This window comes from Canis lupus, chromosome 4 (genome assembly GCF_011100685.1).
Source record: "Canis lupus familiaris isolate Mischka breed German Shepherd chromosome 4, alternate assembly UU_Cfam_GSD_1.0, whole genome shotgun sequence".
Taxonomy (NCBI): domain Eukaryota; kingdom Metazoa; phylum Chordata; class Mammalia; order Carnivora; family Canidae; genus Canis; species Canis lupus.
The window spans coordinates 47227028-47238396 of record NC_049225.1 but is presented as its reverse complement, the minus strand read 5'-3'; the positions used below and the strand labels follow the sequence as shown (position 1 = coordinate 47238396).

Below are 11369 nucleotides of genomic sequence, written 5' to 3'. Positions count from 1 at the left end.
TTAAAACAGTAGGAATGGCAGTGGACCCTTCATTTCTTCTTGCTTTCAATTTACTGTTACTTATTGACATTTATGTCTACCTGGTAGTGAACTCATGTATCATATTTTGCAGCTTTAATCTCAACTTTGCAAAACGGATGAATGTTTTACACAAAAATGGAGATCATTCTGATAATGCAAGCATAAGCAATCAGCAAAAATGACAGTGATGTCACAAATTTAATAATAAACCATTGATCATCAACATAATGAGGTCAGACAATTATATTCTGATCATCCTGTAAGTTGCCAAAAACAAATTATTAAGAGGACATTTGGTGTTTACAAAAAATACCCACTATTGTTAGTGATATAAATTTGTAATCTTGCTTAGGAGGTAATTAAAAATATGATTTTATCTTCATCTCACCGTTTAAACATATCTATTATATCATGTTGCTCTATTAGCACAGTAGTTCAATACACAATGTTATAAATAAATACTATAGTGTATAGTGGAGGCTGACCTCGCAGACCTTTTATTGCTAAACGTGAGTAATGAAAGCACTTGCGTGTAGTAAAGTAGAGATGATAGACCTACAAGAAATAATATAATATGAAGAGACATTTGGAAGTTTCTTTCCCTGGCCCTGGCATGAATTGGGATTATGGCAATTCTGAAAGGAAAGGAGGTGACATCTGCCAAGGAGATTATGAGATGGCATAGATGAGATGAAGAAGTTAGCACACTGAATCTTAAAGCATGAGTAATGCCTTGATAGGTGTGCAATGATATCAAGCCAGAAAAAGAAGCTGAACTTAGGAGCACAGTAAAGTTACTTTTTGTCTTTTTTAAAAAAATATAATTATTTAACATTGATTTCATTGTTTTCACCAATAAATTTTTTAAATAGAATCTGATGATCTAAGTAATCCCTGAAAAATGAAAAATTAACAGAAGAAATTAATTGACCTATATTTTCAATAATGATCTCCACATGAAATATAGAACAGATATTTTCTGATTTAAGGGATGTGTGTGTGTGTGTGTGTGTGTGTATGATATTTCTCACTTGTGCTATAGTAAGGATTGTTTTAGCAGATTTTTCATTTTGAGAAACATAATATCCACTTTTGGAGGTTGTCATTTATGTGTTACTTCATATTACAAGATTCCCACTCTGAACTGTATTTAAACACTTGCAATTCCTAAGAGTTAGAATGGTTCTAAAAGTAATTTCTCCATGTGCTCATGTTTTCTTTTCTTAATTAACATGTAGTTGAATCAATTGCTGTATCACATATTAGATAATTGGGACAATTTAAAGCTTAAACAAAGAACTTTTCTAAAAAATTTGATATCTTTATCTGTTATCTTTTATTCTGTTAGTTGTGTGGCATGCTTGGTTTGCTGCTTCATGTGTATACAGATAGTATTGTTTTCACATATGACCAAACTCTATCTAGTACAATATTTTAGAGTAAAACTTCTAATTCAAAAATTTCTATACAAGATGAAGAAATGCCTTTATCAACAGGAAAGAAATGATAATAATTGTTGTGAAATGATGTAGACCATCAGTATCATTTTTATATGCTACTGATTGAAATCATTGAATACTTAGTCACCTGTCAATTCCTTTCCATAGCTGAGTCCCAGAGCCTGTGAATACAGTAACTAATGCTGTTTCCTTTTTGTTTACTTTCAGAGAAGCAAAGAATCAAAAGTGTCATCATCTTCTATTAACTGAAAAGTATCAGGTGGCATGTGTACTTCTGTACTCAGCCTTACATTTTCCTGAACATATTTTATCTTGATTATTTTCTCAGAAAACAGTTGCTATAGTTATCGTAAGCCATCTAAGACCAATTGTGCAAAAATTTTACATGAATGAATATTGTACCTTCAAACATAAAAACATATATGAATGATTCCTAGAATATATTTCATTTTGTATAATTTCATCAGTGATATTGTGGCTAATACTGACTTTTTACAGAAAGTATACAAACACTGGATATAATTCAAATTTCATAAAAAGCAATACAAAAGCATTATTCCTTCAAGTTTTACAAAGAGTAATAGATTTTTTTTTCCATTTTATAAAAGTAATACATTAAATTACAGGAAGTTTTCAGGTAGGATAATATAAAATGGCCATCTAGCTCAGAGATATGTTAATATATTACTTGTTATTCATTTGTCTGTGTGTGTGTGTGTACTTAAAGATAATTGCAAATCTGAGTGCACATTTTCTAGATGATGTTTAAAATGTTCTTACAGAACTTTCGCAGTTTTCTTACCTATACCTAATTCCTTAGGACTTTTAAAATCAACTTACATTCATCAAGCTTTTTCAAAGTGTCAACTTAGTTTTTTTATTTTGTTTTTTAATTCATTTTCCATTGTTTTAAATAATCTAATTAAAATTTATAGTTGTATTAATAGGTACAACTCATGCAGATAATTTTAAGAAATATAGAATTGAATCTTGGTAAGGAATCAACTCAACCAGTGGAAGTAGGTGTAGATGGGCTTATTAGAAAAGCCCTGGGGACTGTCATGATTGAGCTATGGTTGGACATCAGTAGGTGAATTTTTAGGGTTATTTTTTATTGTAGTTAGCTGGAAAGAGAAATTATTTATTCATTCATTCATTCATCTCTTTTTTCCTTTTTTGAAATTTAAATTCAATTTGCCAACATAAATTATATATAGTATAACACTCAATAGTCATCCCATCAAGTGACCTCCTCAGTGTCTGTCTTCCAGGCACCTCATCCCTCCCACACTCCTCCCCTTCTTCAACCCTTTGTTTGTTTCCCAGAGTTAGGAGTATCTCATGGTTTGTCTTCCTCTCTAATTTTTCTCCATTTAGTTCCCCTCCTTTCCCTTATAGTCCCTTTCACTATTTCTTATATTCCACATATGAGTAAAACTGTATGATGATTTTCCTTCTCTAATTAACCTATTTTACTCAGCATAATACCCTCCAGTTTCATCCACATTGAAGCAAATAGTGGGTATTCATCTTTTCTGATGGCTGAGTAATATTCCATTCCATATCTTCTTTATCCATTCATCTGTCAAAGGACATCATTGCTCCTTCCATAGTTTGTCTATTGTGGACATTACTTCTATGAACATTGGGGTGCAGGTCTCCCAGCATTTCACTACATCAGTATCTGTGGGGTAAATACCCAATAGTGCAATTGCTGGGTCATAGGTGGCTCTATTTTTAACTTCTTAAGGAACCTCCACACTGTTTTCCAGAGTGGCTGTACCAGCTTGCATTCCCACAAACAGTGCAAGAGGGTTCCCCTTTCCTGTCTTATTAATTTTAGCTATTCTCACTGGTGTGAGGTGGTATCTCATTGTAGTTTTGATTTGTATTTCCCTGATGGCAAATGATGTTGAACATTTTTTCATGTGTTTGTTGGCTATGTGTAGGTCTTCTTTGGAGAAATGTCTGTTCATGTCTTCTGCCTATTTAATGACTGGATTATTTGTTTCTTGGGTGTTGAATTTGTAATGAAACAATATTAAAACAATACAAATCTTTTTACCTCTGCAGTTACCTAATAAAATTTATATAATGAAATGGAAATTATTTCTCCTGAATCAAATCATTTATTATGCCTGTGGGCAGAGTGAGAAAAGCCATCCCATTCATATGAGGAATAGTTATCCTTTGTCCAACAAGGGAAGACCAAACTAAGAGAGCACAACATCACCATATAAAACAGAGGGAAAGGGTTGTTTTGTATATATATTTATAGACACATATGTAGTGGTCCATATTTAATTAAAAAATATTCATACCAGAAGGCAATGAAAAAATCATCAAAAATCAAGAGAAGAGAAATGACAATAGAAATAGGTTCACAGGTGTTGCATATATTGATGTTATCAGACATGAGACTTTAAGTGATCATGTTCATATTTTCAGGAAAAATAGCTGGCTGGCAGGGATCCATAAAAAGAAAAAAGAAAGAATCAAATTTACATTCTAATACAGAAAAATATAACCGAATTAAAAACTTAATAAAATAGGAGATTAGAGGCACCTGGATGGTTCAGTGGTTGAGCATATCCCTTTGGCTCTGGTCATGATCTCGGGGTCATTTTCTTTTTCTTTTTTTTTTTTTTTAAGATTTTATCTATTTATTCATGAGAGACAGAGAGAGAGAATAGAGAGAAAGAGAGAGAGAGTCAGAGACATAGGCAGAGGGAGAAGCAGGCTCCATGCAGGGAGCCTGATTTGGGACTCGATCCCAGGTCTCAGGATCATGCCCTGGGCTGAAGGTGGCACTAAACCGCTGAACCACCCGGGCTGCCGGATCCTGGGGTCTTAGGATCAAGTTCTGCATCAGACTCCCCATGAGGAGCCTGTTTCTCCCTCTGCCTATGTCTCTGCCTCTCTCTCTATGTCTCTCATGAATAAATAAATAAATAAAGTCTTAAAACAAAACAAAATACAACAACAACAACAACAACAAAAACCCAGGAGATCAGACTTGTAGAAGAGAGAATTAGTGAATTGGAATGATTTTGAAGCAAAGAAAGGAAAAAAGAGACATATGGGACATAATGAAATTTCTAACAGACATACCATTATAGTCTTAGGAGAATAGAGAGAATGAGATCAATCCAGAACTTGATGTTTTACTGAACTTTATAAGAATTTTCTAAAAAGTTAAAGATGAGAGATAATGATCAAGATGCTATTTATTTATCTTTTAAAAAAGATTTTATTTATTTTAGAGATAGAGCATCACAGGGTAGGACAGAGGGAGAGGGAGAGACAGAATCTTAAGCAGACTCTGCATTGAGCATGGAGCCCAAGTGGGGCCCAATCTCACTACCACAAGATCATGGCTGAAGATGAAATCAAGGAATCAAACATTCAACCAACTGAGCTATCCACTTTCCCCAGATCAAGATGCTATTTAAAGGTCATACAGGAACAACCATGGAAAAACTCTAGAAATTATCATTCCGAATTGTTAAGGGAAGACAACCAGTTTCATGGTCAATGCTACTGAGAAAAATAAAAAGTGAAAACTTACATTGTATCTAAAGTATACTTAATATGTCTGATGTATTTATAGTACATTTCTCCAGAAATTGTGAAATTGAATTGGAGAAAAGAATATCCAAAACTAAGCAAACTAAATAATAGTCAATTAACTCCAAGAAAAAAATTGTATAAAGAAAGGAATGTCACCATCTGTAAACTGTGCTTTTTTTTTTGGATGTAAGGGAAAATAACTGTTTTGAGGACATGTTATACAAAAAGTTAAATCCTCTTATTTTTTAGTAAATATTGCACAATAAGTATCAAAAAGTGAAAATAATAACTAACAATATAAGCATATTATGTTAAGTGTAGAAGAAAGGAAATGTCAAAAGAAAGATTAAATAGTTGATACTATATTTTTTATTTAAAAAGGAAGCAAGAGGACAAAAGATACAAAGTGAAGTGTATTGGGAACAAGGTCTTTGTTTCTCTTATATCTGTGTCTTACCTATACATCTTTACTCTAAGTGTATAATAATAGTCCTTACTTTATTTTTTTTTTAAGGCTCAAGTTATACAAAAATTTTAGCACATTGTCAGTCACAAAGTAACTGCTCATTAAGTGCTAATTATTTAATTAGTAGATTAATAGAAGGAAACAGAAGTGATGATAGTGATATTAGGAAGTACGACTTTATTTCAATTGTCAAACATTACTATGTGTATTTTTCAAGCAAGTTGGCAAATTAATATATAAAATATGTAAATAGTGTAAATATGGTTCATCATTCTCTGAAATGTATGTCTGAGACTTTGGTTAATGGGTCATAATCTTGATTCTTTCTACATTTCAACCTTGAGTATTTGTTAAGTTGGCAGTGCCACATCACAAGTATCCTCTGGTATTCTGTCCTCCAGAATTCGTATGGGGTGACATCATCAGTTCTAGGACTGGAGGAAAAAATAAAGAGCTGTACCAGTCTGTATCTGTGACATCACCAATTTTCAATTCACATATAACTGCATTCCACATGCATTTTCTCCTTAAGCCATATTTCATGGGTTTATGATTAATGTTATGTAATAAAGTTTAAGTAAAAAACACATCATAGAAACACTTGAAGTAATGAAATTGTTTCCTTTATTGAAAACTTTATTTTAAACCCTCCCAGTTATTATCTTCATTGACAATATAATCAGGACTTAATGCTGAGTTGTTAATTTTTAATGCTTCTTATGTTGTTTAATACAGTGTATAATTTGGCACTGAATCTTTTAATAGAACTAAGCTTTGACATCCTCTATAATCCTCTACTCAAAACTAATATTTTTAATCAATTAACACCTTTCTTCTTCCCACCCCACCTGCATTACATCTTAGCATGTATTATAGTAGTAAAGATTGTTTAATATTTTAGAATATTTATAAATGGGATTTAACTTTTAGAAAGTCAAAATTATTAGAAAGATAATAAAATTTCCTCCCAGGATTAAAAAAAATCATGGTTATAAAATATTATAGCTGAAAGTAACGACTTCTCAGCAAATTTTCAGCTACAACCTTTTTCTGTTAATCAAGATGTGTCACTGCCTCTAACTGTTCTAAATGAAGCCAAATATTGAGAATAAGTCTGTCTTTTTTGGAAAAGAAAATATCATTGTGAAATTTTAATTCATTTACACCCTCAGAGTCTTTTACCAATGTGGTACTTGGACAGTTTTCCTGTGACTTTCACTTGAGTTGAGGATGCATTTCTTGAGGCTTCGTTTATCAAGACCAGCTAATATTTTCAAGGGGTGCATAGCTCCCATTCCCTTGGGAATATATGGGTGCCTGTCTAGTCTGAATTTAAAATACTGACAGAGAATCATAATTAGAATATAGCTGCAGTTTCATGAATATTCAATTACTCCATAAAAAGAATTAACTTGAGCCATAGATCAATTACATGAACGTTGATAAACTCCTTTAGCAAGTATGATATTTTCAGGGAACAAATTCAGGTGCAAGAGAAATGTGCTTTGTTTTTTTCTACAATTCAAATTGAACTATTATGTATATAGCAGAATATTTAATGTCCAGTTTCTCAGTTATGTTAGGTTGAAACTCCATCAGAGCCTGCTCTCCTCTTTTTTGCTCTCATCTCTTTTCTGAGATGGCATCAAACCCAGGGTGGGTTGGATGAGGTGGTTTCTATGATTTGCATAATGCTATTGTATGGAAGAAAGTCCTGGCACCACTTTTTCATCCTTCATGGTGTGACTCACCCACTGGGCCTGATCATAAAAGGTTGATATCTGGCACCAAGAAATCCATGTTCTCACTTGGTCACTAGCTCTACTGTCCATTATAGCTTTGGAGAATCACTCTTCTGGTCCAAACTTAAGATCTGTTTGGGATAATGCTATTTATTCATGCTGTTCATAACCACACTGGAAAAAAAAAAAAAAACATGGCTGCTTACAGCAACATACTGTGTTTACATGTAGGTTTTGAAAGGCTCTCCCAAGTTCTTTAGGTAGCAATCTGTTCTTTTATTTCATATCCTGACTGTGTGCGGGGACTCTGTGGGTTGTGTACCAGACAAAAGGTGAAGCACAATTCATTTTTACTTTTCACTACTCTAATGTATATGAGAGTTTTATTCCACTCTCCAGCTAACTCTAGATGTCCTGCAGGATGCAAAGCTTCTGATCAATGTTTAATCCTTTTATGTTCTACTCCAACTCCCCTTCCTCTCTAGTTTGTAGAAATTGATTTAGGTGGAGGATGGCAGTGTCAAGCAGGGTAAGGGAAAAACAAAGAAACAAAACACCACGTGTGTACTAATGTCTTCCCATATCACACAGTCATACTTCTTTGAAATTTATGCTCAGGACTAAAGTCCTAGGAGTGTGTTGAGCTGTGATTGTTTGATTAGAAGTTTCCTCATTGACCATGACTGATGGAAATTATTATTGGAAAGTGAATATTGCATTCTAACAACATCAGTGATGGAATTCACTTCAATCACAACCTTAAAGTCGTCAAATGCCATACAAATTTACAGTCCAAAAAAAAAAAAAAAAAAATCGAAAGTCCAGAAAGTGAGAAGAAAAAAAGAAAGGTAAAGGAGGAAAGAATACTGGATCCCTTCCTCTTGTATTATTTAGGCCCCGGTCTCTTCAAGTTCTTTTTAACCAACATTCACAGGATCCACAAAGTCCGTTTTGTCTCTGACCAATCCTATTGCCTCATACCTATTTTCTTGTACTGTCCCCTTAATTCATGTATCAGTGTTCCCCCTTTTAAAGCTCAAACATAGTATCTTATATATAGAAGTCTGTTAGTACATATCTGTATTGTGTAAGTATGTATTGTGTAAGTATCTGGTGAATACTGTATAAGTGAAATGTTTAAATATGTTATCATTTAAATACAGGCTGCAAAGTTTTAGAGACATTTAGGTTGCTGGGGTGTTTTAGGTAAAAAAATGTTCTTTTGCCATAGTTCTTTTGCCAAAACTACCAGGTATAATGGTGGTTTAGAGGTGAGAGACAAAAACATAAATACAAGACTGAGATTAAGATGGTTTGTAGATCAAGGTTTCTTAAGAGTCAGAGAGCAGGTTCAAGACAGCCAAAATTTAAGGTCAGAGTTAATAACTCACAGGGGCTCTGTTTCTGGTTAGAGCTCTAGAACTTGAGGAGATCATGGTTAGGCTCTGTTGAAGCAATGCAACATGACAATTAAAAGTATTCCAACTGCCCTTTCCGAAGTCAGCCAGTCATGTATATGAATCTTCATTTACTCTTTTGACTGTAAACTTAGTCAAGTTGTTTTAACTTTCTGAATTCCTTTTTTATTTATAAAATTGGAATATTAATAGGAGCTGCATAGTAGGATTCATAATGAAGCTCTCTAGGTACATCAGAAAAATTTACTCTCTATCTTACTCATGGTTTATTTTGTGGTCTCTTTGGAGGTACTATGACGTGGACAGTTAAATCTCCACCAATGGGTTATAATTTTTCCCTCAGCCTACTCATCTGAAGTTCTAGTTCCAATTGATATTTCCCAAAGTTAATGAACCGAAACTCAGGGACCTTCTCAAGCTCTGGGAGGGAACTTAGCAATTTGGTTACATGGTTATGTTTTTGTTAATTTTCAAAACTAAGATACCCTTTACATTATTTTTCATAAATCCTCCTACTTCTCAAAATTCCATGTTCCAGGATTTAAATTATCTGATTCTTCCCCAGCCCTGGGCTCTTTTTCCTGAAGTCATCTTACCCTTGAAGGTCCTACCAGGTCACAATTTTGGACAACCATACACTGACTTTATTTCAAGACCCAGTGTATACACTTCAAGTGCAATGTGATCCACCATTTTTCTCAAGTTTTAGAGGAACCACCTCATCTTATCTGGTCAGTTCCTTTTCTTCAATCTCACTCAGTTATATTGAGCCTATAAATCAGATGATCTCACTAGGAATGGACTTCTAAAGCTATCCTTCACTAGGCTTTACTCCCTGATAGATAGGGGAATTAGTACTCATAATACACCATCAGTTCTTTCCATGTTCTCATGAATTTCCTAATTTCCAAATTCATGTTCTCATGAATTTCTAAATTTCTTTGAGTGGCTCCAACATTTTTTATAATCTAGGGGTGATGGTCAACTAAAGTTTACACAACACATTCTTGGGTTCTTGGGTACCTGCTTTGGACAGGTAGCATATCACAATGGAAAGTGGAAGGCACTAAGGATCTTAGTGCCTCTGATGAGCTGAGTAAGGATACATTTTAAAAACCATCTCACATATACAAAATTTGAAGAATACCTAGAAAATGGTGAAAATTAAAACAAAATAGCTATTAGCTTTCAGTATATCTGTCAGAACTGGCTCTGGATCTAGAAATGATCCATGGAATAATGTCTGAATCATTGGAACCAGGTTTATAGGAGATTACAGGGAAAAGATGGGTAGGATAAAAAGAGAACTATCCTAAGTATGGTATTAACTTTTTTAGAAGACTGATGTTAATTTATAATGAAGAAATGAAAATAATATTATAAGCAGAAACAGTCATATTTCTAATTTGGGGATATATAATTTGCAATTTTTTAATTCTAATTTGGGGATATATAATTTGCAATTTCTTTTATATTAAGCAAGTCTCAAAAAAAAAAAAGCAAGTCTCTATTTCTAAGTTGAGTGAAGTTATTTATTTTTTAATTTACACTTTCTGATAAGGATTAATGCAATTTAATTGCACTTAACTATTATAATCTGCACCTTCCTCCTAATAAAAATAGGGCTTCAATAAAAAATAAAGTGATATGGTTCTGCACAGGCACCAAATTCAATTTTCAATTGTTTCCATTTTAGGTAAAATCTAAAAGTATAGTGTTTCTTTGCAAAAGTAATTGCACAAAGTTAACTACATTTAAATTCATAGAAACATGATTTTTGTACAACAAAAGAAATAGAGAGCCAGAATATAACAATGGGTAGATTAGACTGCATAAGTATTAATAATGTTTGTTTAACTCCCCCCCCCCTTGTTCTTTAGTACAATATTCCTCTTAACATAAAACAAAAGATGTGGGTGGATTGTTTACTTGTTTTCTCTTTCATATTCTAAGGAGAAATATATGCAACTAATTACTATGCTCAGAAAAGAAAACCATTCACATGGAAAATGAAATTTGAAAAACAATGTGCATATATTTCAGCTCTAATAGTGCAAAGAAGAACTTGCACATCATTTTTCTTAAGGTGTGAAATACAGGTTCTTGAGCATTTATATTCTCCATAAATTGCATCGTCCATTTTGTATGTGAATGTCTTTAAACGTTTGAAAAATACTGTATTTTATTTTGCATGTTTAAATTATGGTGTAAATGTTTTCCATTTCTATTTTATATATATTCACCTCTCATTTTATGATATTTAAATAGGAGAGAGAAAAGAGAACAAAGTAAAAGTTTGTACTAAGGCAAAAATTGCAGGAAACCATTTGCTTCTGAGGGTATACATTTCTAGGGGAAATAATGATGATAATCACAGTCAAAATTAAAAATAATAATAATAATAATCACAATGGATATATATGGGGTTTTATCCAACTTTCTTTCCTTTAAAGTATCACAACTTTTTATGAGAATCTTGCTCTGTCCATGTGATTTGGCCAGGTAAAATCACACATCCTGCCCCAGAGCAAGAAATAACACATCTTATCAGTTATGCTTTTCCAACTCACTAGGTATGGGATAGATTCAGAACACATGCCACAACAGGCCATAATTTCCTCGCTGTTTTGAGAAGCTTAAAAAAAAAAAAGTTATCTATCAATAAGGAACAAAATAGTTAAGCTGCTGGAGA

The 11369-nt window shown here is 33.1% G+C and overlaps 1 long non-coding RNA gene across 1 annotated transcript in view; it reads left to right on the top strand.

Moving 5' to 3' along the window:
• The window catches only part of LOC111095560, a 5809-nt gene extending 5443 nt beyond the window's left edge, over window positions 1-366 (top strand). The window contains exon 3 of the long non-coding RNA XR_005358291.1: window positions 113-366. This is a non-coding gene — a long non-coding RNA (uncharacterized LOC111095560). The remainder of the gene's footprint in view (window positions 1-112) is intronic.
• Window positions 367-11369: the final 11003 nt, after the last annotated feature.